This window comes from Mauremys mutica, chromosome 10 (assembly GCF_020497125.1).
Source record: "Mauremys mutica isolate MM-2020 ecotype Southern chromosome 10, ASM2049712v1, whole genome shotgun sequence".
Classification (NCBI taxonomy): Eukaryota; Metazoa; Chordata; order Testudines; family Geoemydidae; genus Mauremys; species Mauremys mutica.
In genome coordinates, this window is record NC_059081.1 from 47,710,882 (window position 1) to 47,737,941 (window position 27,060).

Consider the following 27,060-nt stretch of genomic DNA (forward strand, 5'->3'; position numbering starts at 1 on the left):
AGTTGACTTATCCTGTTGAACTGAATGAGTTTAACCACACATCCCCCCTCACTGAATAGCCAGGGTGACTGCGATTACTTACCCTTGTTACCATAGGGTTAAGGAGGTGGGTGGGTGTAGATGGTGAGTTCTGATTAATATGAAATAAAACCTCAGGAATTTGCAGATGCTATTGGACAGTTTAAATATAACTCCTGGAGTTGGCAGAACTCTACGTGGGTAAAACAGAGCCAGAGACATACAATTCTCCCTCAAGGAGCTCAGTCACAAATTTAAATCAACATGTTATTCTTTTAACGAGCGTCATCAGCATGGAAGCATGTCCTCTGGAATGGTGGCTGAAGCATGAAGTGGCATATGAATGTTTAGCATATCTGGCATGTAAATACCTTGCAATACCGGCTACAAAAGTCCCATGCAAATACCTGTTCTTACTTTCTGGTGACACTGTAAAATAAGAAGCAGGCAGCATTATCTCCCATAAACGTAAACAAACTTGTTTGTCTTAGCAATTGGCTGAACAAAAAGTAGGACAGAGTGGACTTGTAGGCTCTAAAGTTTTGCATTGTTTTGGTTTTGAGTGCAGTTATGTAACAAAAAAACCCTATGTCTGTAAGTTGCAATTTCTTTAGCATGAAAATGCACTACAGAATTTGTATGAGGTGAGCTGAAAAATACTATTTCTTTTATCATTTTTACCATGCAAATATTTGTAATTAAAAATAATATAAAGTGAGCAGTGTACACTTTGTATTCTGTGTTGTAATTGAAATTAATATATTTGAAAATGTAGAAATACATCCACAAATATTTAATAAATTTCAATTGATATTCTATTAACAGTGCAATTAATTGCAATTAATTTTTTGAGTTAATCGCGTGAGTTAACTGCAATTAATGAACAGTCCTACTATAAAGCAACTTTTAATATCAAGATTAGCACATTAAAAGCTCAAACTTTAGGGGTTTTTTTTTTAATATAAAGTATAAAAAAAAGTTAAGCATGGTCATAGGATAGGAAAGTGGATGTAGTGGATACAGCACTAAGAACTCTGATTCAGGATACCTGGGTTAATTCCCAGCTCAGCAGATGATAGGTGCTTTTGAAATTTCTAGGTATGAAACTTTGATTGATTTCAATGGGAGTTAAGTGCCCTTAATACCTTTTAAAAATCTGGCCCTAGGTGCCTAAGTGCATTTGAAAATTCCAAGAGATGCCCATCTGCATCTTTAGATGCCTAAGCTTCTTTGAAAAATCTGACCCATAAAAAGGTAAAAATTTTAAAAAGTCCCTAAATGATTAAGAGCTTAAGTTCCATTTTCAACAGTAATTTTGCAAATAAGAATCAGGCTTCTAAATGATTTAGGAGCCTCCTTTGAAATTTTTAATCTTACGCTACCCCATACCTCAGTTTCCCCTCTGGAAAATAGAGAGAACCCCGCTAACAACCATGAAATACTAATGATTGTGATATAGTTAGACCTTGGAATTAGATAGATGGGAGTAAGTGCTTTTGAATGTTATTGCTAGGAATGAAAGGGAGGCTGGAAGAAGAGACAAAGGCTGCAGTGGTGACTAAGCAACAGATTATACCCTGAGGGGCCAGATCCCTAGTTGGTGTATGTGAGCATAGCTCCATTGAAAGCATCATTTTTCATACAGAGCTGGGCAAGATTTTTCAGACCACCGCCCCACAGCCCAAAAATGCAGATTTGGTTTGACAGTAATATTTTACAAATCATGTCAAAAGTGACATATTGTTTCAGTCAAGAAAGATAACCAAAAGGTTTGGGAAAAAAAATCTAAACATTATCTTTCAATATTTTCCAAAATGCTTCAAAAATTAAACACTTTTTTTTTCCAATCTTTCGGTTCGCCCAGCAAACCAAAAAGTCAGGTAGTCATACAGCTCTATTCCCTTACAGCTGAAAAAAAACCAAACTTATCAAAATGTTGTGCTATTTTATACCAGCAGAGAATCTGGTTGATCTATATCTCTACATTAAAATTGTATCAAACAACTATAACCATCTCTTTTTTTTTCCTCATATCAGACTTCCCACAACATGACAAAGCAATTCTGTGTTTTATGCTGCTAGAATTCCCTTACTAGAGCTATAGACATAGCACATATTTTAGAGTGTTGCTTATAAAATGGGCTGAACAAAGAAAGTGATGTGTAATTGGTTAATCTCCAAGCTCCAACCAGTGCTGCTTTTATTGGGCAACTGTAGCATTTGGTTGGCATATTAACCTCCCCTTCAAGAAAAGGAAAACAAAAGCTGTAAGAAAAATTCTTTAAGATCTTTGCTGAACCTGAAAGCATGAGTGTTTTTGAGCTGCAACAACTGCTGAGTGAAACTACTGAGTTAGCCCTAGCATGGTATGAAACTATGGCCACGGCTATACTTACCCGCCGGGTCGACGCGGCGAGTTCGACTTCTCGGAGTTCGAACTATCGCGTCTGATCTAGACGCGATAGTTCGAACTCCGGAAGCGCCGCGGTCGACTCCGGTACTCCACCGCGGCAGGAGGAGTTGCCGGAGTCGACCTTGGAGCCGCGGAGTTCGCTTCCGCGGCGTCTGGACGGTAAGTCATTCGAACTAGGGTAGTTCGAATTCAGCTACGTTATTCACGTAGCTGAATTCGCGTACCCTAGTTCGAACCAGGGGCTGTGTGTAGACCAGGGCTTATTAATTGAAGAGTTAAAAGTTTTAAGGCTCTGAATGCTCATTTTGCTGCCATCTCCTGCTCCAGTTGTGGCTTCTTCAAAGGCTTTGCTCAGCAGATACCACAGTTGGGACTGACATTACCAGGTTAGGAACTATTTTCTTATTAATTTTAAAATAAAAATAATAATAAATGGAAACAGGAAGAAGTTTTAAGTTGTGAATGATGAACAAGTCTTTGTTAGAAAACACTTGCAAGTTTCCTACTATAGTTGAGTACAAACAGTTAATTAACCAATTCATTGTCATATTGCATCTGTGTCCCTGTAGCAATAAAGTTTATACAGCTGGTAAATTTTAGAAAAGCAATTACAAGACCATTTTGAAAGTTTGGGAGACTCTAAACAGCATTAAAGACTAAATATTAATTAAAACAAGTATTTAAACGTCTTATAGGACTTTGAAATACTAATGAACTCAATTAGGAGCAATGATCAAGTTTACAAATTAAACTACTGGATTATATATTATGCAAGCATGAGTTTGTTGGTGTTTTCTGTATAATAAGGTTACTTTGCCTCTGGATAACATTAATTTTCAGATGTTCATTATTTTGTTTAAAATGTTGTTGCATAGCAGGAGCACTAAGACATTTTTGAACTTCTACACATTCTAAATATTTTTTAAAAAGAACAAAACCTGTTTTATCCGGTAATTTTTCATTTGAATTTCTTTATTAGTCTATTTTAAGAAGAAACAGGGCTAGATTCTGTTCTGTCATATTGATATAAATCCAGTGTAAGTGACAGACATGTCTTCCTGTAGGAATACACAGAATCAGTACCTACATTGACTTTCAGTTCTAAAAGCATGGAGTTTGGGTTTGGTGTTCAGATTTTTATGTGAATTCTCAACTTCTGGAGTCTTTAAAAAATGGCTCAATATGTCATGCACAGACTTTCATACACATGAGACTTCCACGCTATTTTGGCAATTCTGGTTTCAATCTCATAAAATGAAAACCAGAAATGAAAGGGAGGGGGAGAAGAAAAAGAGAAGGAGAAGGTTAACAGAGAGAGAGAGAGAGAGAGAGAGAGAGATCTCCAAACATTTGAGTTTGGGTTGAGTAAAATGGGGGAAGGTTGAGGAATATTGGGTCTTATTTTCCTAAACTAATAATCAAACAGACATTCCAAAGAGCCAACTCCACACTCCATGCTCAGGAGTTCTTGTATTTAGAACAGTCCCCCTGGAATGGCTTAGGGCTCAGGATGTGTAGGACACACAGAACTGTCTCCCAACATAGGGATACAAGGTGGGTGATCTGAAGAGCTCTGTGTAGCTCAAAAGCTTGTCTCTCTCACCAATAGAAGTTAGAGCAATAAAATATATCACCTCACTTACCCTGTCTCTCTAGTATCTTGTGACCAACATGGCTACAACACTGCATTTACCAACAATAATGTCCTGGGTGGAGTCAGGAAAAATTATCTTTCTTCTGGATGTTTTCCGGACGCTTATATCTAGATCATCTGTCTCTGATCAGCTAGCCATCAGAGAAACAGATTCAAATAAATCCAACTCTCCTCCCCACTCCTGCTGAACAGAAAATGGTGCAGTAGAAAAGCATGTGCATTAGACAAGCATTTTACATATTGTTAGGATTTCTTTCTCCACTTTTTTTTTTAAACTGAATCAGCAACCATGCTTGATTTGTTCTGTAAGCAGCCTGATTAGTCACTAGGAGCACCCATGTTTCGTTTTTTTGTTAATTAATGCAGCATGTGTCATTTTGAAAAATAATCAAGGCCCCATTAATGCTATGATTCATTTAACACTTCTCAGTTAGGGCCCAATCCTGATCCCATGGAAATCAATTGCACAACTCCCTTTGGCTTTAAGGAGAGAAGAATCAGGCTCTTAACAAATGGATTAATATGGGCTTTTTATTTATTTATTTATTTGCAGGTGATAACTTGTAAAAAAAATACATAAGGATGTCAGTATCTTTATCCTCATTTGAAAAATGGGTAAACTGAGGCAGAAAAATAAAGCAATTTGCCCAAGGTCATACAGGAGGCCAGGAATAAAACCAGGTCTGCTGAATCCCAGTCCAGTGCCCCATCCACTAGGACACATTGCTCTTTTGTTTCTTACTCTAGCCTTTTCTGTGTTCCAGCTCAGTAGACTATGAAATATTTCAACATAAAAGGTCTGTCTTAGCAGAAAGGGAAGAGAACAGAAACTGGCACAATTTATTTAAAATGAAAAAAAGAGAACAAAACCAGATTGTATATGGAATTGCATTCACCCCACACCATAAAGTAATGATAATGGCATTATGAAAGTAAGGTTAAAAAGGCTATTTGATTGTAAATGTCAGTCTCCAGCTGCTCATAAATTTTCTCTGAAACTGTCATTTTGGACTGAAATTTGTCATGTTTTGATAATATTTAAACATAAAGCTATTGCTGATTTGATGACCAGACCTCACTGGAAGTTTCATCATGAGCTTTTAAACCACCTGAGGGCTCAGGGAGACCCTGCTGGTTTGGGACTGAGGGAGTGCAGCCAAGGACAGGGCTTCTCCCTTGCAGTTTTAGAAGCCCTGATCTTGCCCTCCCCCACACACAAGCTGCAGGATGTGAAGGCAATCTTCACCCTGGAATTCAATTGTCCTGATTCTGTCCCCTGCTATGGCTCCTTTACTTCATTAAGGGAGAACAGTCTCCTGCAGAATTCCCCCTCAGATAAATGAGCGTCCCTACGAATGCAGAGTTTGCGGCACAGATGTTGGCATAGGGGCAAGCCAGAGGATGCAAGGGGCAAGCCAGGGGATGGAATATGGCTAGCATAGCCAGCATGCCGGCTGTTCTGAGCTTTAGAGCAGCGCAATGGTAACAACGTATGACAGTCACCACCTTGGCCCACATGCCTGGGAATGAATTGGAGACCTCCAAAGCTAAAAGCATGACCTGCTACAACTTGAGCTAAAGCTCTCAAGGTAGAGTAGACTGTTCCAGACTCCTATCTTCTGCAGATCAGGCAAAGGGAAACCTATAACATACTGTTGGTAAGTGTGTATATATGCATAAGTGCTGCAATTTAGGGTATGTCTACAATGGAGCTGGAGGTGTAGGCTCCAGCTCAGGTAGCCATATCTGTGCTCGCTTTGATCAAGCAACGTAGCTGCAGCTGCACTGGCAAGACTGCTAGCTGCCCTAATCACATACCTAGGGTTAGCTCCCCCGTACAATCCAGCCTGAAACCCATCATGCCTCTCTCACTACTATGGCCAGATTGCTATTTTTAGCACACTGGCTCTATCAGAGCTAGAACTTTTACATCTACCCCAAGCTAGAAATTACACCTCCAGCTGCAGTGTTCAGAAAAGCCCCAAAGCAGCTCTCTCAGGTGCCTCTCATTTTCAGGGATATCACTTTGAGATTAAAGTTACCTATATACAGTCCACTCAATTTGATGTCCCCATTTTTATTTGGGTAAGATATTTTACATCAGATAAGCAAATCAAGATTCTAGAAAGAACTATTTGCATTAAAAGAATTAAACCCACAGCATTTTTAGATTCCTGAATGAGTAATATTTGTGTGTGCCTTGTCCCACATTTGCACCCACGCAGGTCATATGCCCCTTCAGGCCTGCTCCACTGTGTGGGAGTTGCTGGCCAGACCCATAATTCAGAAAGCACAATGGTGCCTAAACCACTTCTACTCTCCCCCAGTCTGAGCTGTCTCTCCTGCGCTGGCCCATAGTTTCTTCAGTAAATGTTTGTACCCCTCCCCGCATAGAAGGTCATAAGAAAGCCCTAAATCTCAAACTTATCTAGTTAGTACATAGCAAGCCAGGGTGTGACACTAGCCTGTCGCACACCAGCTGACTCCATTGACTTGGTGTTGCACACTACAAGTTACATAGTACGTGTACAACTTGTAGAATGTGACCAGATGGTCCATGTGCTCAGTTAGCGCATGGCAAGCTAGCATGCTGTACATTCACAACTTGGCTTGCCAGACACTGACTAGCCATGTAGACAAGAACTCTGTGTCTATTCTATCTCCAGGCATTGCCTTCAAGTTCAGGCATCTTTTTATCAGTACATACAGACTTTCGAAGAGTGATTGACCCAAAGAGTGAAAGAAAGCTAGTAAAAGATGTATTTAGTTTCTCACTAGCTGCGAAACTGCCAGTCTGCAGCTTTCAGTTTCAAACAGAACATCTTTTCTTTCTTCAGGAGCATTTGTGGTTGTGTGCATTTCAATAATGCTTACCCACAATTTTGGTAGCGTTTAAACTTTATTAAAAAAGCTTAATCAGAATAAATAAAAATTCTTGATTGAAGGGTTTCTTTTTTAATAAAATGCAAAAAGCCGCCTAGCCAGTATATGAGAATTACAAAAATCTATGGCCAGAAGGCACTTCCAGTTTTTAATAAGGAGCTTTTCCTCCTCTGTATGCAAAAGCACATTTCAATAGCATTCACAATTGCTGCAGCACCTTTTAACTTTTACTTTTCATTAACTAGGGCTTAATAGGGAGTAATGTAGACTTTTCTTATTTTAAAATCTATGATTAAACTGCTGCACAATGGGTATGGAATGATGGTTTTACTACCCACATTATGAAAGCACTAAAAATGCAGACAGTAACATGCGGATGAAACTGTACAATACTGCAAAAGTCCTGAGATGACTTTTACAATGGGCCTCAGAGGCCACTTAAAATCAAGGGGCTAAATGAAATATGACTGTAAGGTTAACAAGTGACAACTTACATACACTCCAGTATACCAGTAGTTTTATATGCAACTTTATTTCATTTTTAACATTGGCCTCAGAGAAACAAGCTGCATATTGTGTACTGTAAAGAATTCAGAAAAAGTCTGCATTAAAAAAAGCAACTGTTTTGAAAGGCAAAATTCCAACCTTATGTGATCATTCGTTGCTCCCATTGACTTTAATGCAAATTACATACCTATATCCAAGTTACACCCATCTGCAGAACTTCACCCAATGTGTTCAAGTTAAGTACTTATAAGTACATTAAAAGAAGACTTAATGATCAATACACATGGGAGCAGGATAACTGTACAAGTAGATTAGGGTCTTTCCAGCTCAAAGCAGAAAGATGGTACAATAGTATTTGATACCTCAGAAACCACCACCACATTACAGTAGAATTTTTATATGTAAAATAAAATGTAGTTAAACACACACACACACCTGTTATTTAAATCCATGTCAGTTTATCCTGTATGAAAAAGTTAGAGAGAATCTAAAGTGAAGTGAAGATTTTTGGAAACTATTTGGACCGACTCACAGAATTTAAACAGATTTTATACCTGCTGTAGAATTCTATAGGATGATTTAAACAAAACAAAAAAACCACCCTACAGAAAAGATACATACTCCACTAAAGCCCATGGATTTTTTACAGTCATTTCAATAGAAGCCAATTGGTTTCACTTTTATTTATGCTCTAAAAGACTTTTCCTAATAAGAGTTTGAAGACTATTTGGCCAAAATGCTTGCACTCCCTTAGACTTTATAGTAGATCTTACTTTCTGTGCACGAAAGCCATTTTGCATGATACTTCCATGTGTTCATTCTCTTGGAGTATTACTCTTCTCCCCATCATTGGTGGTATCTCTGTTCTGGGTCAGTGGGGCAGGTAGACCTTTTAGAGAATGTGGATAAATTGCTTAGCATTAACAACTATTTCTCTTTCAACTCAGACTCATTCTCCCTTTGATGTCAACCGCTCAACAGAGAGGAGTTGTGGAGAGCTGCTGGAAGCAGAAACTGACATTGCTTCATGGACACCTGCCCAGCCAACTCTCTCTGTGCCTTGAATGAAGATATATGAAGATATATCTATCACAGCTAAGTAGCTCCTTTTCAGCATGATTTTCTGGCATTCATGCACCTTTCAGAATTAAAATGATGAGTACTGTCCCTAATTTCTCTATCTCAGAAGAGAGTTGCAAGGCTTAAAATTGTTAGCATTTGCAAGGCATTTTAGATCTTCAAATGAAAGGCATTATAAAATTATAAAGAACTGTTGCACCCTTCCAGACTCCACCTCACCCTGGAAATCCTTACTTCCCACTCAGACTGTCCCACCTGTATCCTACAACTGTATGGCTCAAGAAATTCAACCTCTTTCCAACTCTGGCTTCAGTTCTATTCCCTGAAGAATGATCTTTCGAAACTTGCCAAACATCTTATATGCACTGGGACCAAGTGGTTAGTGGAATATCTAGCTGCAGTAGGGTATTACTTGAATGGTATGCCACTCCATTACAAATGTGGGGCTTCAGTGTGCTATGAAGGGGAGCTGGCAAGCTTCAGTTTCAAACTATTGCTTGATATTTGTCATCTGGTGCTTGAGCTTTTTAATTTGTTTACATTATTTACACGTTTCTAAAAGTTCCTTCCCCCCTCCCATTGAAAACACTACAGCATTGGTTCCCAAACTTGTTCCACCACTTGTGCAGGGAAAGCCCCTGACAGGCTGGGCCAGTTTGGCCAAACCTGCGGACACAGCAGGTACACAATCGCGGCTCCCAGTGGCTGCGGTTCGCTGCTCCAGGCCAAAGGGAGCTGCTGGAAGCGGCACAAACCAAACACAGATACTATGAATCAGGGCTTTCTTTGACAGAAGTTCAGTGTCTTGAGAAGGTCTGACTTGTTTCAGCCAAGTCTGAAGGTTTCATATGTGATAAAGTTGAAGGAGGAGTCAGAGGAAAAACCCAGCTCCTATCCTCTTCAAAAAGAGGTCCTTCTACACTCAGGCCTCAAGCTGTCCACAGCACATACCTGGAAGAATGAACTGGGTGGAATTAATTCCTTAGCCTGACAGCCTGAAAATCCCTTTATTTTAAGGCCGGCAACTATGGGCCTCTCTTTGGTTGGAACAGCAAAGAATCCTGTGGCACCTTATAGACTAACAGACGTTTTGCAGCATGAGCTTTCGTGGGTGAATACCCACTTCTTCGGATGCAAGTGGGTATTCAATCTTTGGTTGGAAACATTTAACCTGTTTCCTGACAGCCACTAGAGAGGTGCACAGATCCTGTCCAGAAGTTGATTTAAGGAAAGCATTCACAAAGTCTATAAAAATGTGAACCCAATTCCCCTTAAAAAGAAAACCCTGCACCACAGAATTGCCTGTTCTTAAAATTTTCAGGGCAATTCATTATCTGTGATTCTGGGTTATGAAAAACTGACATCTTGCTGTTGGCCCAGAGCTGCATATAAGATTTTTGTTGAGTCTAATGTGTGTTTTCCCAAACAAGACAGGAAAATGTAAAATATGAATGGTCTGACCCTTTGGCCCTCCTGGAGGGAGTGGGGGGCTTTAATAAAATCTTGCATACTGCTTGAAATAAGAATGATTACAATTTTATAATGCAGAGTGCCTTTAAAAGATAGATCCTCAAAATACTATTGAAACCTGGAGCCAAGATGAAGTTTCATTTTTAAAATCATATTTCGTAGGTGCAGTGCCAGGACCATGACATACAATCCTTTTGTGAGGTCAGAACCATAAAATATTGCCATTGTTCCTTTTACATATTTTCAAGTTACAGTTTGTATACATATATAGGATATACTGTGTACACAAGCTATATAGACACTTCAACCATGAATAATTAGTTAACAATACTAAATATTAAAAATGTATCAGGACCAAACACAAATGAAACAATTAAGGAAGCAACATAATACTGCCATCTCATGGCAAAAAGATAAGGTAGTATTGTTCAGATATAACAAGGAGAAGAGTTAGTCTTTAAAACCTAAATATTAAATTTGATTTACAAAAAGGTAATAACTAAAATAGTTCTATTAAAGGCTTGTCTACCTGAACAATTCATTCATGACAAGCTGGGATATGAGTCTATCTGGCACTAGCCTGGCGGGGTCTAACACTCCATGTTCACTCTGCTGACATGCATTAACAGTTCATTAGATTGTCTTGATTCAGTCCTCTTTAAAATGGAACTAGCTCAAAGCACTCTAATGAAATGTTAGTGCACATGTTGTATGCAGTCTAGCTGTAGTTGTGATGCTCAGAGTACCTTTCCCAGACCTGAAGAAGAGCTCTGTGAGGCTTGAAAGCTTGCCTCTCTCACCAGCAGAATCTGATCTAAGGCCTGGTCTACACTGGGGGGCGGGGTCGATGTAAGATGCGCAACTTCAGCTACGGGAATAGCATAGCTGAAGTCGACGTATCTTATTTCGACTTAACTCCTGTCCTCACGGTGCGGGATTGACGTCCACAGTTTCCCCCCATCGACTGCACTTCCGCCTCTCACCCTGGTAGAGTTCCAAAGTCGACAGGAGCGCGTTCGGGGATCGATCTATCACATCTAGATGAGACGTGATAAATCGATCCCCGATAGATCGATCGCTACCTGCCAATCCAGCAGGTAGTGTGGACATATGCTAATAAAAGATATCTCACCCACCTTGTCTCTGTTAGTGCACATGGACAGTTAGATTGCTGGTCAACAGGATTTACAAGGAGACTTAGACCCCGCCAGGCTAATGCAAGGTAGATTCACTCCCAGACATGCCATGAAGTAATTGTTCATGCAGACAAGCCCTTATTGTTATAGAAATATTTGACACAGAAGGTAGAACTACCTGAAATCACGTTTGATTTGAGTTTGAACTACATCTGCACAGAGGTCAGATGAAGAACAGAGCTATCATCATAACATACCGACGGTTCATTTAGACCAGTATCCCATCTCTAATAGTGATTGGTACCAAATGCTTTAAAGAAAGGTGCATGAGCCCCCATAGTAGAATAAACCACCCATAGGGAATAATTTCTTCTAACCTGTTAGATGATGGTTTACTTACACCGTGAAACATGAGGGTTCATATCCTTGAAGAAAAAAAAATAGTAATGTCTGTTGAATGTAACTGGATGTTCTCAGTATCCATACAAATGTCTAATCCTTTTTTAATCTTAATAAACAGTGTTTCAATGATATATAGTGGCTATGAGTTCCATGGGTTAATTATGTGTTGTATTAAAAAATGTTTTCCTGTATCACATTTTGGGCTTTTGACATCCATTCTGTCCAATATCAGGGTTTTAGCATATTGAGACAAGCCAATGTGTTAAAACAGTACATGAAATCTCTCTAAATATAAGGAGGTTACATTTTTAAGTCCTCTTTCTTATAAGGAAACCTTCAAATTTTGTTTTTGTGAAGCCCTTGCAGAGCTGCTGCAACACCAGAACACAGTGTAACAGCACTGATGGTTTTTGACTCTAGAGAGAATGAAAGGGAAAGACATCCAGAAGGGCAAACTAGTCCATCAGAAATCTGTCCTAGAAATCTGTCACTAGAACTGCAGGCTTTTCTACAAGCATCACAGCAGTCAGCAGTGAAGGCAGCCAAGAGATCAAACAAGGTCATGCAAGAAATAGCCAACACAGACCTTGAAAAATACATAAAATGTAACAACTATTTTTGAATAGCATTAAGATCATGGTAAAAGCCAACAGAAGCTACTGAATAGAAATAGGATGACATTCCATTTTCACTCACTTCAATTTATAAACAAGGACTTTATAAGGAGCCTTGTGCATGCGTTTACTTGGGCATGGAGTGGATATGGATTCTTAGTGTTATGTTAAGATGTTTCATTTTAGTTTAGAATACATTAGATCAGAGGCCTCATTCGTGGCCTTTTTTCCCCAGCCCAAAACCAGAAGGCATGAAGAGAATCTCTCCTCATGATATACTTATGCCACTGGTTGACCCAAGCCATAGCCTCCCCTGGGAGTGAGATAGGAGCAGGAATATAGTAAAGGGAACACTGCTCAAAAAAGAAAAGAAACAAGTGGGTCTCTCTAGGCCAGTAACCATGCAAGAGGTAAAGCAGAACAATGAGGCACATCATGACAACTCCCACTTCAAACTGCTGCAATCAAGAACAACGGGCATGGATGTCAGAACTGTTTTATTCCTCCAGGGCATAAACACTTCAGTGGATGCCCTTTCCAAAGAGGTGCCCATTTTCCACTTCACTGCTGGGGGACTCTGGCCTTAAAATCAGGTGACATATGGCCTCCTGTGCCACTCCTCCCAGCTTGTTGCTGAGGTAGAGGGGAAAGGCATGGACAGAATAAAATGTTCTATAATTTCTTTGCCATTATTTGCCTGGCTTTACTCTCAAATTACACGATTCATAGGCCAAGTGACATTCTGTCACAATTCAGATAGTCACCGACAACTTTGGCCTGCCAACTTTGCACCTAAATCACTCAATGTGATAACAGAAAAAAATGTGAGTTTGTTTCTCTTTCAGTGTTTCCATTATATTTTAAGAGGAAAATGTCTGAGGGGAAATTTAATCAAACAAACAAAAACAAACCCCCACACACAAGTAAAAGGCAAGGAAAACAGCATAGAGATATAAAAGTGCAGATGAAATTCAAAGATATGTAGAGAAGGTAGAAAAAATAAACTTTTCTATTCATTTGAAAAAGTTTCAATCACATTTTTATGATTTTGTAAACAAATTATTTTTAAATTGGAAAACTTTAATTTCATTTTTATGAAAAAAATAACCACTCACCTTTTATCTTTTCCATCATGGAAAAATGGAGTGGGGGACTAAGTAAAACCATTTGAGAGAAAGTATTTCCCCTATATTAAAAAACATTTTTTAAAAGTTTAAAATTATTCATTTAGAAATTATTTAAAAATGAAAAATTTGACTGAAATTTGACCAAAATGAAAACAAAATCTGCAAAATGTTATTGCAAGTGACAAGGCATTTTCAATTGAAAAAAAAATTGTTGGAAAATTTTCAACTATCTCCAAAGATGGAAAAGTTGCAGAACTTTGAGAGCTGCTTTTCTACTTTTCATCCCTTATTAATTCATGTTCACTCACATATACAGTGAAAGAACACTAGTGAAGAGGCATGTTTTTAATTCTTTTAAATTATTAGCATACTTATCTCAAAAATCTGAGGTTTATTCATGCAAATACTCCTTACTGACATAAGTAGTGTTGTTGATTCTGGTGGAACCAATTACATTAGCGAGGAATACTCACATGAGTAAGGGTTGCAGGAGTTGCCAATAACAGCACTGGGTGAGAAAATATTTTCCCCCCCCCCAGAAAGAAAATGTAGAATTAAAACAAATTTTGTTTGAAGGATTTTTGTTTTTAAATGAAACTTTGAAAAAAATTCCAACTTTGGAAAAGTTCCAGAATGGCAAATTTACTTTTTTTTTGGTCACTAACTTTTGCAAATATGGAGAAGTTCTGAAAACGTAAACTGTGTGCATTGTGGGTGTGGAGAGGGAAGGAGATAAGTCGGGGGTGAGGGGAGAAACAGGAAAAAAAGGGAGACCGAGGAGAAACAAACAATCCAAAATTTCCCATTTAAATAAAATAAGTATTTTCCTTCAAGAAATGTTGTTTCCAGTTACATCCCTTTTTTGGGCTGGTGGGGAGGGGAAGATGTTGGCAAAATATCAGCCAACTTTAGCCAATAACCTGAGGCTATGGCTTTGCTACCAGAAAGATGAGTCTTTACAGTGAGATACATAATGTGAGTTACCTAATCACTGCAAAATCCTAATGGAGACAAGGCTAAATTTTTTACTTTGACATAGCTAGGCAAGGTTGGCCTCCGTGAGGGGATATAGTGTTGAGCTCATCTAGCTACACTGAGGTAAACATACATGGCTTAGCACAGTTAATTTTTATCTCACTGTAGAGCCAGGGGTGGCTCCAGGAACCAGCACACCAAGCACATGCCTGGGGCGGCAAGCTGCAGAGGGGCACCTGCCGGTTGCCATGAGGGCTGCAGTCAAGGAGCCTTCAGTGGGATGCCTGCAGGAGGTCCACTTGTCCTGCGGCTTTGGTGGCAATTTCGCAGCAGTACGCCAAAGGTGCGGGACCGGCAGACCTCCCGCAGGCATCCTGCCGAAAGCCACCTGACTGCCGTACTTGGGGCAGCAAAAATATATAGAGCTGCCCCTGTGTAGAGCAACACCTTTTGGCAATGAAGGCACAGCCCAGCTTTGGATAATGCAAAGGATTTTGACAATAGGAATATTACTGTAGATTTCTCTGTTAAGTAAAATAATATAAAAAAAAGTATTTTTAGAAAGAAGGGCCACAATATTTATCTGGTGGAGCACTTAAGCTGTTTTTGGATGATACGTAAAACCAGTCATAATGAACCCTGGTTATTAAAACCCCAGTGGCACATTTCAAAACAGTGGGTATATACTGTAGTGTTAAAGCCTGCTGCTTCCATCCTCGAAGGGCCTGTATTCCAGCAATGGATGAAGTGATTGCTGTAATCGTGCAATCAAACATTCATGGGCAGACACAGACCTTGTGGAACCCCACTGAACACTATAGACCCCTGAGTGGAGTCAGTGGTTCATACACATAGATGTGATTGCAGGACTGAGCCCAGAGTTTGTAATCACTTGACTAACTGCAAAGTAAATTATGGTGCTATGTTTAAATGATTCATTGTGAAAATATATTGTTTTGAAAAAATGAATAGCCTAAAAATACATGTTTTAAAAAATAAGTAGCCATATGCCTTCAAAGAGACAAGAGTAGCCAACAGTCTAATGACACCGCACCTTCTCTAGGAGTTAGTAAGCAGCACGCTCAGCCGCACAGTGACACCCTTGTTCCCACCAAGACATACCTTACTTCAATGGGACTATTCATGGTATAAGGCAGAGGTAGCCAAAATTTGGCTTGCGAGCCTCATGCAGCTCTTTTACAGTCAAAGTGCAGCTCGCAGAGCTCCACACCACTCCCACATTCTCCACCTTCCTCCCTGCAGCTCACTGCTCCCTCTTCCCAGAGCTGCAGCTCCCAGCTTGCTGGCTCCAGCAGCTGACATGCAGGGAAAGAGCCTGGTAGCACCATGTAACTGAGCAGGGCCAGCAAACCCTGGCAAAAATCTGGGGGTGGAGGGGACATCTGCCTAGTGGGGAGGGGGATATCAGGCCTTCAGTGAATGCCTGCTAAGGCTTAGGGCTTCAGCAGGAGCAGGGTGGAAACCACAAGCCCCAGCAGGTGCTTCCCATGGGGCTGAAGCCTCGAGTCCTGGCCAGCATACCCTGGCTCTCGAACTTCTGAAGATTACCATATGCGACTCAAGCGATCAGTAAGTTTGGCCACCCTGAGCATAAAGTATTATTCATTGTTCATACAAGGTATCACATCCTGACCCAAAGAAAACACTTCCTAAAATACAATAGAAAATATGGTTAAGATCCTTAGCTGATTTCAATGGAACTATGTTGATTTACACCAGTTGAGGATCTGGCTCAGATTTTTAATTTTGCTGCAATTATAAAATTTAAGAATAGAGATATTTTATTCCAACCACTGAAGGTACTGTAAGAGGGGAGAAAACATCTTTATTTGACAACAAATTTGAAAGCTTTCCCATTGTTTCACATTCACAACTTATAGGGATGCTGAAGCAAATGCTCCACTATTAGCATTATTTCCTCATGACGATGAGGGGGAAAAGGACACCCTGAAATATTTTAAGGGTCTGTAAACATGCTAACCTGTGACAATGAGAGCCGGAGTAGATCATTCTGAATAAAAACAGCTGGGAATTTCTAAACAGAAGGACCGTGTCCAGTACAATACGGAAATAAAGGTAACAAAATAATAAAGGGACTGCTTTTAAAAACTGCTGAGCACCCATAGCTCCAGCTGAAGCCAATGGAGTCTTTAGATGCTCAGGACCTCTGAAAAAATCAGGTCCCTAATTGTCCAGCATTTTCTCTCTCCCACCACCATTAAGGAAATAGGAGCTCAATACTTCAGCCATTTTTAGACTGTTTTTTATTTTCATTTATAAGTGACATTACTGAGATCATTGTAGGGGAAAGCTGGCCTCATTGGTTGATCCATAGATCAACAGCAAGATCATCATCTTATCCAGACGGATACATAGCTGAAGGGGTATCTTCTCTACTTTTCATTCCACATGGCTAAATCAGAGGGACAAATTTATGAACAGAGTAAAAGATCATTTGTTCATGGAATTTTAATAAATGACATACCCAATTGTTATTTATCTACTTTTGAATTTTATCTATTTCATTGCAGTCTATAAGTATCTACATGGGAAACATATTTAATAATGGGCTCTTCAATATTGGAGAGACAGATACAAGAATCCAATGCCTGGACATTGCAGCTAGACAAATTCAAACTGGAAATAAGGCATATGTTTTTAATGGTGAGAATATGTGCCAAGCAACAACCAAAACCAAACATCTGAACAATGCTACACACGATAGTCACATTTGGATAAATAGATATGGCTAAAGCAGTCCAAGGTACGGGCTGCTGGGACAGGATAGAAGATAATAAGCAGCAAGTTAGAGCTAGGAGAAGAGCCCCAGAAAGCTTGAAACTACTTTTGGCAGCGTAGGGGAGAACTGGGAAGAAGGATGCTGTGTACTGACACAATATACTTGGCTAGTCTAGCTATTTCTACTACAATTGCTACTTTATATTCAGATTGCCTGTCTGAGTACTGGGAGCTAAGAATAGGGTGAGGCAGGGATGCCAGGTGAGAGAAAAGGAGCAAAGTAGTACTACAGTGAGATCCTCAGCATGTGCTGTATCAGTGTGCAGTTCACCCAGTGATACATAACAATTAGCAGTCATGAGACTGCATTAAGGGAGTCTCACTGAAAATCTGGCCCTCAGGAGTTCAAATCTACTACCAATGTGCTCAGACATCTCATATTCCAAGTATAGAATGAGTTTAAAATATGTTTCCTTCTTATTCCTTTCATAGGTTCTATTATATTATTAAAGTTATATTTATATGGTACGTTTCAAAATACAAATAAGTGATATAAATATCAGTTCAAGAATCAGGAAGGAAAAAAAAATCTGAAATGATCTGGAGGTAGCTACATCCAGCCAAAATACTTCTGCCATGACAGAGTCTTGTCGGAAAGGAGATCCCAGAGAGTCCACTGAAAAAAAAAATCTTAAAAACAATTTTTGTGACATAACTAGAAGCAGTAGCAAGTTTGTTAGAACAGTTATTATACTAAACACTTTTAAACATGCCAACTAGGGCCCTGATCCTGCTACTACAATGCCTGGACAGACCCCTGTGCCCACAGAAGTCCTCGCTGATTTCAGTGGGACTCTGTAGCGATGCAGGACTCGCCCCTGCGGCGCCTCCTGCTGGTCCAGTTTGGGAATTAGTTCTCCAGCCTTGGAGCACCCTCAGCAGGCCCATGTCTGGCTGTCGCTGGCCCCATGTTCCTCCTAGACCCCAGTGCCCCTGTCCCTTGGGTGCTGCCCCCTGGCAGTACACCCACTCTCTGGGCTCCCCTCCCAGCAGAATCCCCACCTTGCCTCAGTGTTCACTGCCAGTCCTCATCTAGCCTCCACACTCTGGGGCAGACTGCAGTCCGTATCACTCATCACCGGTAAAGGGGGTTTGAACCTGCTGCCTCCATCTACCCCCAGGCTGCACCTCTGCAACCCCAGTACCTTTTCAGGCCTTTGCTTAGGCCTGCAGCCTAGGGGTTTTCCAGACAGGAACTCCCCAGGTCCCTTGCCCTATTCCCCAGCACTGCTCTACTCCAGTACCTTACTCAAGGTCCCAGGCAGCCAGGCCCTTCTCTCTCTGCTCCTTGAGAGAGACTACCTGGGCTCCTGGCCCACATCCTCTTTATACAGCCAGCTGTGGCCTGATTGGGGAAGTAGCCACAGCTGGGCCACACCCCAATCAGCCCAGGTTTTCCCCTACCACAGCTCGCTCCCAGGGCTGTTTTAAGCCCTTCAGGACAGGAGCAGGTGGCCACCCCGCTACAGGCTCCAAACTTCTGCCCGCCCCCTCTCCCGGATAACCCAATAGATACAGGCTCCAAACTTCCGCCCGCCCAGTTCCCAGAAACCCAATAGGTACAGGCTCCAAACATTTAATAATGCAGGATCAGAGACAAGAACTGTACACAGTTTGGATGTGAAATCAGAAGGACAGAGAAATTTGGCATGGCATATATCGGTGATGAGACTGTTCACAGTTCCGGGTTTGCAATAGCCATTCTGTGTCATATAGAGGGTACACTTAAAGGTTCATTTCAGCTTCAAATGTATTAGTGATTCCAACAATATTCCTTAAACTTTAAATATGTAATGCTGCTAGGACCACCTCAAAAGAGAGCACGAGTTAAGTGTGTGAACTGGATCTTAATTTTTAATTAAAATTATTTTTTTAGAAAGTAAAGTTTGATAAGATCTGGCTGCTAGCAGATAATTCACAACTGTTTTGAAAAAACTTATATCCCTTCTTAAGCATTCTCTTCCCCCCCCCTCATTTACAGTGGGGAACAATGCAAAAAAATGTAACCAAGTATTTGGACATTAGTAACCAGCCCACATTTTTTCCAAGCTCCAGACAAATGAGTTATCAGACTCCAAAGAGTGTTTTCATGGTGGCCAGAGAATTTTTCTCTCAAAGCTTTCTTATGTCTAGTGTATCTTTCCTTTCATAGTACTAAATGTGCGCCAACAGGCAGGAATAATACACTTCTATTAATCTAACATGAAAGCTTTGCTGTATTATTAATTCTCCATATTAGTATTCATTTTCACTGATATGATCTACAAGATGCTAATATGATTACACATTAGATTGCTTACTAGAAATAGGATTATGCTTATTAACCAATAAAGCACTAGGATACAAGATATGATGGAAGATTACTAAACATGAGCTAGTGGACCAGAAACTATGACAGTGGTTCTCAACCAGGGGTACATGTACCCCTAAGGGTTCACAGAGCTCTTCTGGGGGTACATTAACTCATCTAGATATTTGACTATTTTTAAAACAGGCTACATAAAAAGCACTAGCTAAGTCGGTACATGTAAAATTTCATACAATGACATGTTTATACTGGTCTATATACACTAAAAAGTATAGTATTTATATTCCAATTGATTTATTTTATAATTATATGGTAAAAATGAGCAAGTAAGCAATTTTTCAGTAGTAGAGTGCTGTGACACTTGTATTTTTATTTCTGCTTTTGTAAGCAAGTAGTTTTTAAAGTGATGTGAAACTTGGGGGTAGGCGAGACAAATCAGACTCCTGAAAGGGGTACAGTAGTCTGGAAAGGTTGAGAGCCACTGCTGTAAGGTGCTTAGTGCTCTAATCTCCCATAGGATGAATAGGAATTCAAGCATTCAATATCTCACAAGATACACTCAGTATCTTGCAAGATTGGCCCCCATGTTATAACATTTATTAAAATACTGTTTCAATCACACAAAAAAGAAAAGCAGCAACAAGAGAAAAAGTGCAGAATCTGTGCAACCTTCTACCTACCTCTCAGCTATTGTTTCTGGAAGGACTCCAAGTACAAAAAGTTTAGAAAGTGCTGCTTTAAGCAGTCCAAAAGTGTCAATTGGAAGGGAGGCACAAATTAAACGGTTACATGAAAGAGCTCTTCTTCCCTCTTAATATTTTTCACAAATACAGTGCACAGGTGTAAGTATGAAATTGACAGCCTTCAGGACTGAATCCTTTAACTATTTGAGTGTCATTTTTTAACATGCTCAGAAGCAACAAGGTTCAGTAACAGAACTCCAATCAAACAGGAAACTATATGGCCACTGTTTTGAACTCCAAGGTTAAAGTGAAGTATCGATACCTCATGCTGGAAGACGTATTGGAAGAAGTTACTGTGGTATTTTGATACAAGTTGTCACATCAGCTGTTGCACAAGGAATGTCAACACATATGGGACCAAGTCCAGCGCCCAGGAATGTACATGGTGTACAGCCATTAGGACAGCTGACAAAGACACTTGTACAGATTCTGAAAGAGGCTGCAAGGCAAAGAGAAGCTGCAAAGATAACAGCAGCTTTTTGCTCCCTAATCCAGCACACCCATCATTTATTTTATTTGTAGAAACGGATTTTCAATTCACTGAAATAAAAATCAGGCAGTTAGAGCCCCTAGAACCCACAGGTATATGCAGAGTAGCTGCCACAAAGAAAGTTTTATAATAAAAGTTTACACCAGTCATGGGAGCCTTTGGGAAACATACTGTTTATCAGAGAAAGAGTAAAGCAGGCCAAGTAGGAAGATGGGGGGCGGTCCACTGGCTTTTCAGCCATGCTTTGCAAGTGCAAATGACTCCATCAGGCCCTCACATTATTGGCCTCTAAAAGAGACAGTACACTGCAACTTATTTGTAAAGAATATAAAAAACACCCCACCAGTCCTGATCCCAATTTACTTCCTAGTGTGTTTCCTAATTACTTCTAGACTTTTCTGTTCCCAATGCATTACATTGTTTGGAGGTGAATCCTCAAGTGTAGTTCCCAACTTGGCAGGGATGGGTGAACAAATAAGAAATAATCCAAGGCTTTATCCCTAACTTAAATCTTTTTGCAAGATTAAAACATTTTTAAAAGAAGATACTAAATATTCTTTTGGTTTTCATATGCTTCTGTATTTACTAGTTTTGGTTGGAGCAGGAAACAAGGCTGAAAGACTGCAAGAAATGGAGACCCAGCTGGAAGCAGGTTAAAAAACATTAAAATAAAGCTTTTTTCCATGAATTCTCCTGTTCAGTTGGTGTACCTCAAGAGCAATATAATCTGGATAAAATTCAAACAAACAGCTAAATGTTGAGTACGTCTTTGATCGTATAGAGATTCACTTACATTAATAATAGTATTGCAGGGTCATAGTCCATGATGTGGGCTCCTAACAAGCTACAATAATAATAGCAAAGAATAATTATAATGCATCAATTTCAATTCTTATTTGATTTAGGCTCATTTCTGCAGCTATAAACACACTAAATTCCACTGAGTTCCTAGCATTTTTTTTAGTTATTTCTCCTAATCAGCACAAATATGAACACCATATTTCTATTTAATCTAAAATCAGCATACAATCTTTACAATAAACAACCCCCAATTTTGTATATTGTGTACAATGCCAGTTTTACTCGAGCTAAACTAAATGAATGGTGTTCAGAATCAAGCTACTTTGTCCTGTCTTGGCTATGCACAACAGTTATTCCAAGTTCAAACCCAACATTTCTTTCCTGATTGCTGGTGGACTTCTGAAGCAGTTCTGTGTGTGCTGCACTTACGCAAATCACTCTTGCCTGAAGTATCTGTATTTATGGCTATTTTTCCACATTCTGAAAATATAGAAGTGCTATATACAGTTTGACCTCTAACTCTTCTCTTCCCCCAATCTCTACATATGTGAGGCATGCAGTGAAGGGAGTGGAGTGGGGTGGGGCAGGAGGTAGAACTTTTAGTGAAGATGGGAAACAGCAAATACGGTTTATAATAGGGACAAACTAACCTCAAGTTCATCCCTCATTCCTGCTATGTAAATAAACCCTTATGATTTTCACTCTTAATCCAACTTTTTAGGTTAAGTCCACTGTGCAATCATTCCTCATATGCTAAAAGCATCTTTGGAGAGACATGGGCAGCTCCTGAGAAAAAATTGCGCTAAAAACTGCAGTTCATAGTAGACATCCTGGGGGCTGAATATTCGTCCAGGGATCTCAACGTGCATTACAAACATTCATTAATGTATCTGCACTTTAAAGAGCACAGAGAAGTTAAGATCAAAAAGCTCAAAACATACATGAACACAAATAGCTATTTGGATGCCCATTTATGGGCTTGCATAGGCGTTGGGTGCTAATAAACCTTAGCCTTAAAAATCCCGAGTGCCCCTAAACCAGGGATCGGCAGCCTTTGGCACGCGGCTCGCCAGAGTAAGCATCCTGGTGGTCCGGGCCAGTTTGTTTACCTGCTGCGTCCGCAGGTTCGGCTGACCGTGGCTCCCACTGGCCGTGGTTCACTGTCCCAGGCCATGGGGGCGGCGCGGGCCGTGGGATGTGCTGGCTGCCACTTCCTGTAGCCCCCATTGGCCTGGAGCAGCGAACCGCAGCCAGTGGTGTTGTGGGCATGCTTTTAGCTACTTATGTAGCATTTTCAGGAGTGCCCAAGGTGGTTAAGGGCTATCCAGTTACTCAAAATCAGTCTCATCAGAGACAAGTTTACAGATCTGTGCTTAGCCATAAGGGGCCAGAGTCCAACACCAGTGTTAATCTAGAACGGTGGTTCTCAGGCCCCTTGCGACCCAATCAGTACGCAGCTAAGGCCCATGTGACATCCTCAGGGCCACACAGGGTTGGTGGGTGGCTGTGTGTGTGTTATGTGGGCCGCATCCACATACTAGAGAGCTGGATATGCAGCCCACAATGGTAAATAAGTTGAGAACCACTGATCTAGAACCTCTCCACCAACTTCTGTGAAGTGACTATGAATTTACATTATGTAACAGTCTGTCCCACAAGGACAGACTACGTCAACCACAGTTCATGTAAACATCTACAAATTGGGTACTTATCCTAAACAACCTTCCAAATCATTTTAGGTTTGCCCTATTAAGAATGCTGCTCCATACAGCTATATTTAATTACCTTAGATCTCCAAACACACTTAAAGTGAAACACCAAGGAAAGCTGTCCTTTAATTTAACATACACCTCTACCCCAATATAATGCTGTCCTCGGGAGCCAAAAAATCTTACTGCATTATAGGTGAAACCACGTTATAGCGAACTTGCTTTGATCCGCTGGAGTGTGCACCCCTTCCCCCCTCCCCCGGAGTGCTGCTTTACTGCGTTATATGCAAAGTCATGTTATATCGGGGTAGAGGTGTATCTGTATATCGTTCACTTTTGCTGTGTTGCAAGAACAAATAAAACATGGGTGCTAGGTTCATTAGCATTTAATGAAGAACAAATTAGCTTGCCTCTGCTAGTAATCTGAACTTGTCTTCCTCCTTAGTTTTTCTATTTATATTATCTTCTTTCATGCAAATTAAGGGACTCCACAAACACAATTAGATGTGGCAGCTATCTCTGTAACAAGTAACTGGGAAAGGACTAAACAAAATTAATTACAGAATTTTATTTTCCTTACACTAGCAATGATGAAACATCAGTTCAGACAATTGGCAGTCCTCTTTAGATTTCATCTTTTGCAACTTGAATCAAAAGTTAAAGTTTCTGTAAAAACAAACTAAATTATGTTCCCTCCTACCACTTCATTTTTCTCCACTCCCTGCCCCCTTTCTGAATTTATCTTCTGAAGACTAGGTAGATACATATTATAGCTTCTCTGACTCACCTAGAATGCACAAATATAGAACCCTAAGGTAATCTTTTCTTGTCTATTTTGTGACAGCTTTTGGAATTTCCATAAGAATTATTATATGGAAAAAACAGATGTATGGGTAGGTCCTCAGTGAGACACATGCAAAAATAAGGGTGGATATGGGGCATGATCTAATTCCTATTGAAGTCAGTAGCCATCCATTAGCTACAGTAGGAGTTGGATAGAGATAATATTATACTGTACTGTAAGTGTTAAGAACTGTGGCTAAATGCAGCTATTATGGTTGGAACTGGTGGAATTCAGTAGTAACTAATTTATGGAATGGGAGTGACAGAGGTTCAGATTAGGAGACACAGCTTTGAGTCTACAACATTTTTGCAGAGATGCATATAATCACAGGAAAAATAGTAATTGTTTGCACCCATAAAGCCCCCCTCATCCACAGATCTCTAAGTACTTTACAGTTATTCATTAATTGTAACCATCACTGTGATGTTTTATACCTGTTCTGCAGATAGGTAAACTGAAGCCTAGTGATGCTTAGCACTAGATTGTGCCTTTAAAGCACAACTGTGGCATGGAGAGGCACACACTGAGGGAGCTCAAAGAGACACAATCCTTTACTGAGCTCCTTGGTGTGCATATAACTCTCCACATGCTTCCACTGAAGTCAATGGCAGGACTCCCATGGACTCTGCTGGTGTGAAAATCAGTCCTTAGAAAGGAAGGGAATAGAATAGAAATCAGAACCCCTTTCCCAATGCTCCGTTCTAACCACCGAACACTAGGCCCTTACTCCAACTGAAATAAATAGAAGCTATAGGTTCTCTGCAGTCCTAAGAATTAGCACCTCTGAACATCCCTCCTCAGTTATAAAATTTCTACCATGATAATCCCACTTTGACATCCCACACAGCATAAAGAAAGGCAGACATTAAGTTATAGAAATATGGCCCAAACTACTGTCAGAAAGCTCAGTGAATTATGAAGAGACTTTTGTTTTATGTCTATCAGCATTACAGATTACACAGATCCTTCTACAAACCCTTCCTCGCATGAGTAGTCCTTACACACAGTGAGTAGTCCCCATTGATTTCTAATATAAATAAGGTTTGCAAGATTGAGACCCCATTCATCTTTGGAGCAGAAACATATATTGTATTAATGCTCTCAAACTATAAATCATTGTTGGGGCTGCAACCTACAATCCCCCAACAATGATTTATAGCTCAGTGGTTTGAGCATTGGCCTGCTAAACCCAGGGTTGTGAGTTCAATCCTTGAGGGGGCCACTTAGGGATCTGGGGCAAAAATTGGTCCTGCTAGTGAAGGCAGGGGGCTGGACTTGATGACCTTTCAAGGTCCCTTCCAGTTCTAGGAGATTGGTATATCTCCAATTATTACCTTACTCACTAATCAAATAAGAATTTTCATGATCAAAGCCTGCAACTTCAGGCCCTACTTCTGTAACCTACCAGCACCACCATTTTGAGAGTAAAATTAAGTTTTCCTACTTTAACACTAGAAATTCCCTGCCTTTCTCTTTTCTTCCAAGCTTACATTAACATCCGCAATACACTAACAGTAAAAGGAAGAGATTTATTTCAATGCCACCAGCATAACACGAGTAACTGAAGACTGGCCCAAGCCATGAAATTCAGATTTTAAACAGTCAGATAGATGTTTGGTAGTGGCTGTTGACTTAGACCTCTCTCTAACAAGTGTTATGATCCTATCATTACACAAGCAATAGAACAGAACTGAATGTAAATTAGTTTCAAACAGCAGAAACCAAACATTTAATATGCTCACCTCACTAGCCTCAAGTGGGGCTTTCACAGAGCAGGAACAACAGAGACATCTTCATGCACAGGGAAGACAGCTTGACTGGGAGCAGCTGATCCTCTCCTTTCCTTCTACCCCCCTTCCCTTTAGCAGGTGGAGGCTGCTTCTTTCCCCTGCTCTCCCCACCTGTTGGCTCAGGGGATTATAAACCTAGTGTGGACCTGTTCCACACAACACTCCTGCCATTAAGGGTGGTGCTAGGACCTGGTGATTGACTGCCTTATGGGAGGGGGAAGAAGGAAAGGGCAGTTTGCTGCCTGACCACAGTAGCCATTGTGTGCTCCCTGTTTCAGATGTACCCTGGATCTAGTTGCTGAATCACTGCTGTTGTCAGGGGCGAGGCTGATTGTTGGCTTTGAGGTCTGAAAAGAAGTTTTACCCCATAGCAAAATTCTGTGTGGGTTTTGTCCACTTTCCACCAGCAGCCAGCTGCTCTGAATTTGGGGTTTAAGTTACAATGATTGTAACTTGGGTGGGCTAGAAGGTATCCATCTGATGTCCTTGTACAATTAAGGGCTGCAATTGGTGCTAGTTGAGATTTTCATTTGGAACAACCCTGCTAAATAAGATGGGAGGGGAAGCAACAAATTTGCCACCATTCTGTGATAGTTCCTGTCATTTTAGAAGCCTTGTAACATCACATTTTTTAGAATTGTAAAAAAGTCAAAAAGAAAGAAATAAGGTTTTAATATAGTATGTTGAAAGATGTTAGTACATAAGAGGCCAGTTTCTGGTATTTACATCTGCCTCCCAATAATTTCAGCTTTTCCCCCTTAAATTAACAGTAAGTGTTCTCAAAAAACTAGTGTTAAAAAAAGCATACTTTATATATGATGTTTATTTTAGATCTAATGGCATAATTTACCAGGCAACAGTTAAAGCAGTTTAGTAAAAGTGTATTATATAGTTTTCCTTAATTGCTAGTGGGGGAAAAAGAACACTCAATATAGTATGTTAAGTACTGTGGCTCAAAGTAAGCATTGCTTAGCATCTGTACTTACCCATAGAAAATTAGGGTATCCCACAGTGTAAACTAGTTGAAGAAGTAAACAAAAAACCCAATCCTACTCTCAGTGTAAATTTTTACCCATTTCTTACATCTGAATGTGAAGATGTTATGGGGGAGAATTCAAAATGTTTCTTTGATAGTCACTGAAGGTGATTTCTTTTTAAATACACCTTTTAAGCAACAGATGAAATCTTTATTATTTCAAATGTTTTTGCAACTTCAATAAGATAAAAGCTATTTTTAAGTGAATTCTGCTAGTCCCTGGGCTGAGGAGGGAAGGGA

General features: G+C 40.1%; 1 long non-coding RNA gene across 1 annotated transcript in view; it reads right to left on the reverse strand.

The window, feature by feature from the left end:
* Window positions 1-25,888, reverse strand: part of LOC123378185 — a 108,375-nt gene extending 82,487 nt beyond the window's left edge. Inside the window, exon 1 of the long non-coding RNA XR_006582497.1 lies at window positions 25,737-25,888. This is a non-coding gene — a long non-coding RNA (uncharacterized LOC123378185). The remainder of the gene's footprint in view (window positions 1-25,736) is intronic.
* Window positions 25,889-27,060: the final 1,172 nt, after the last annotated feature.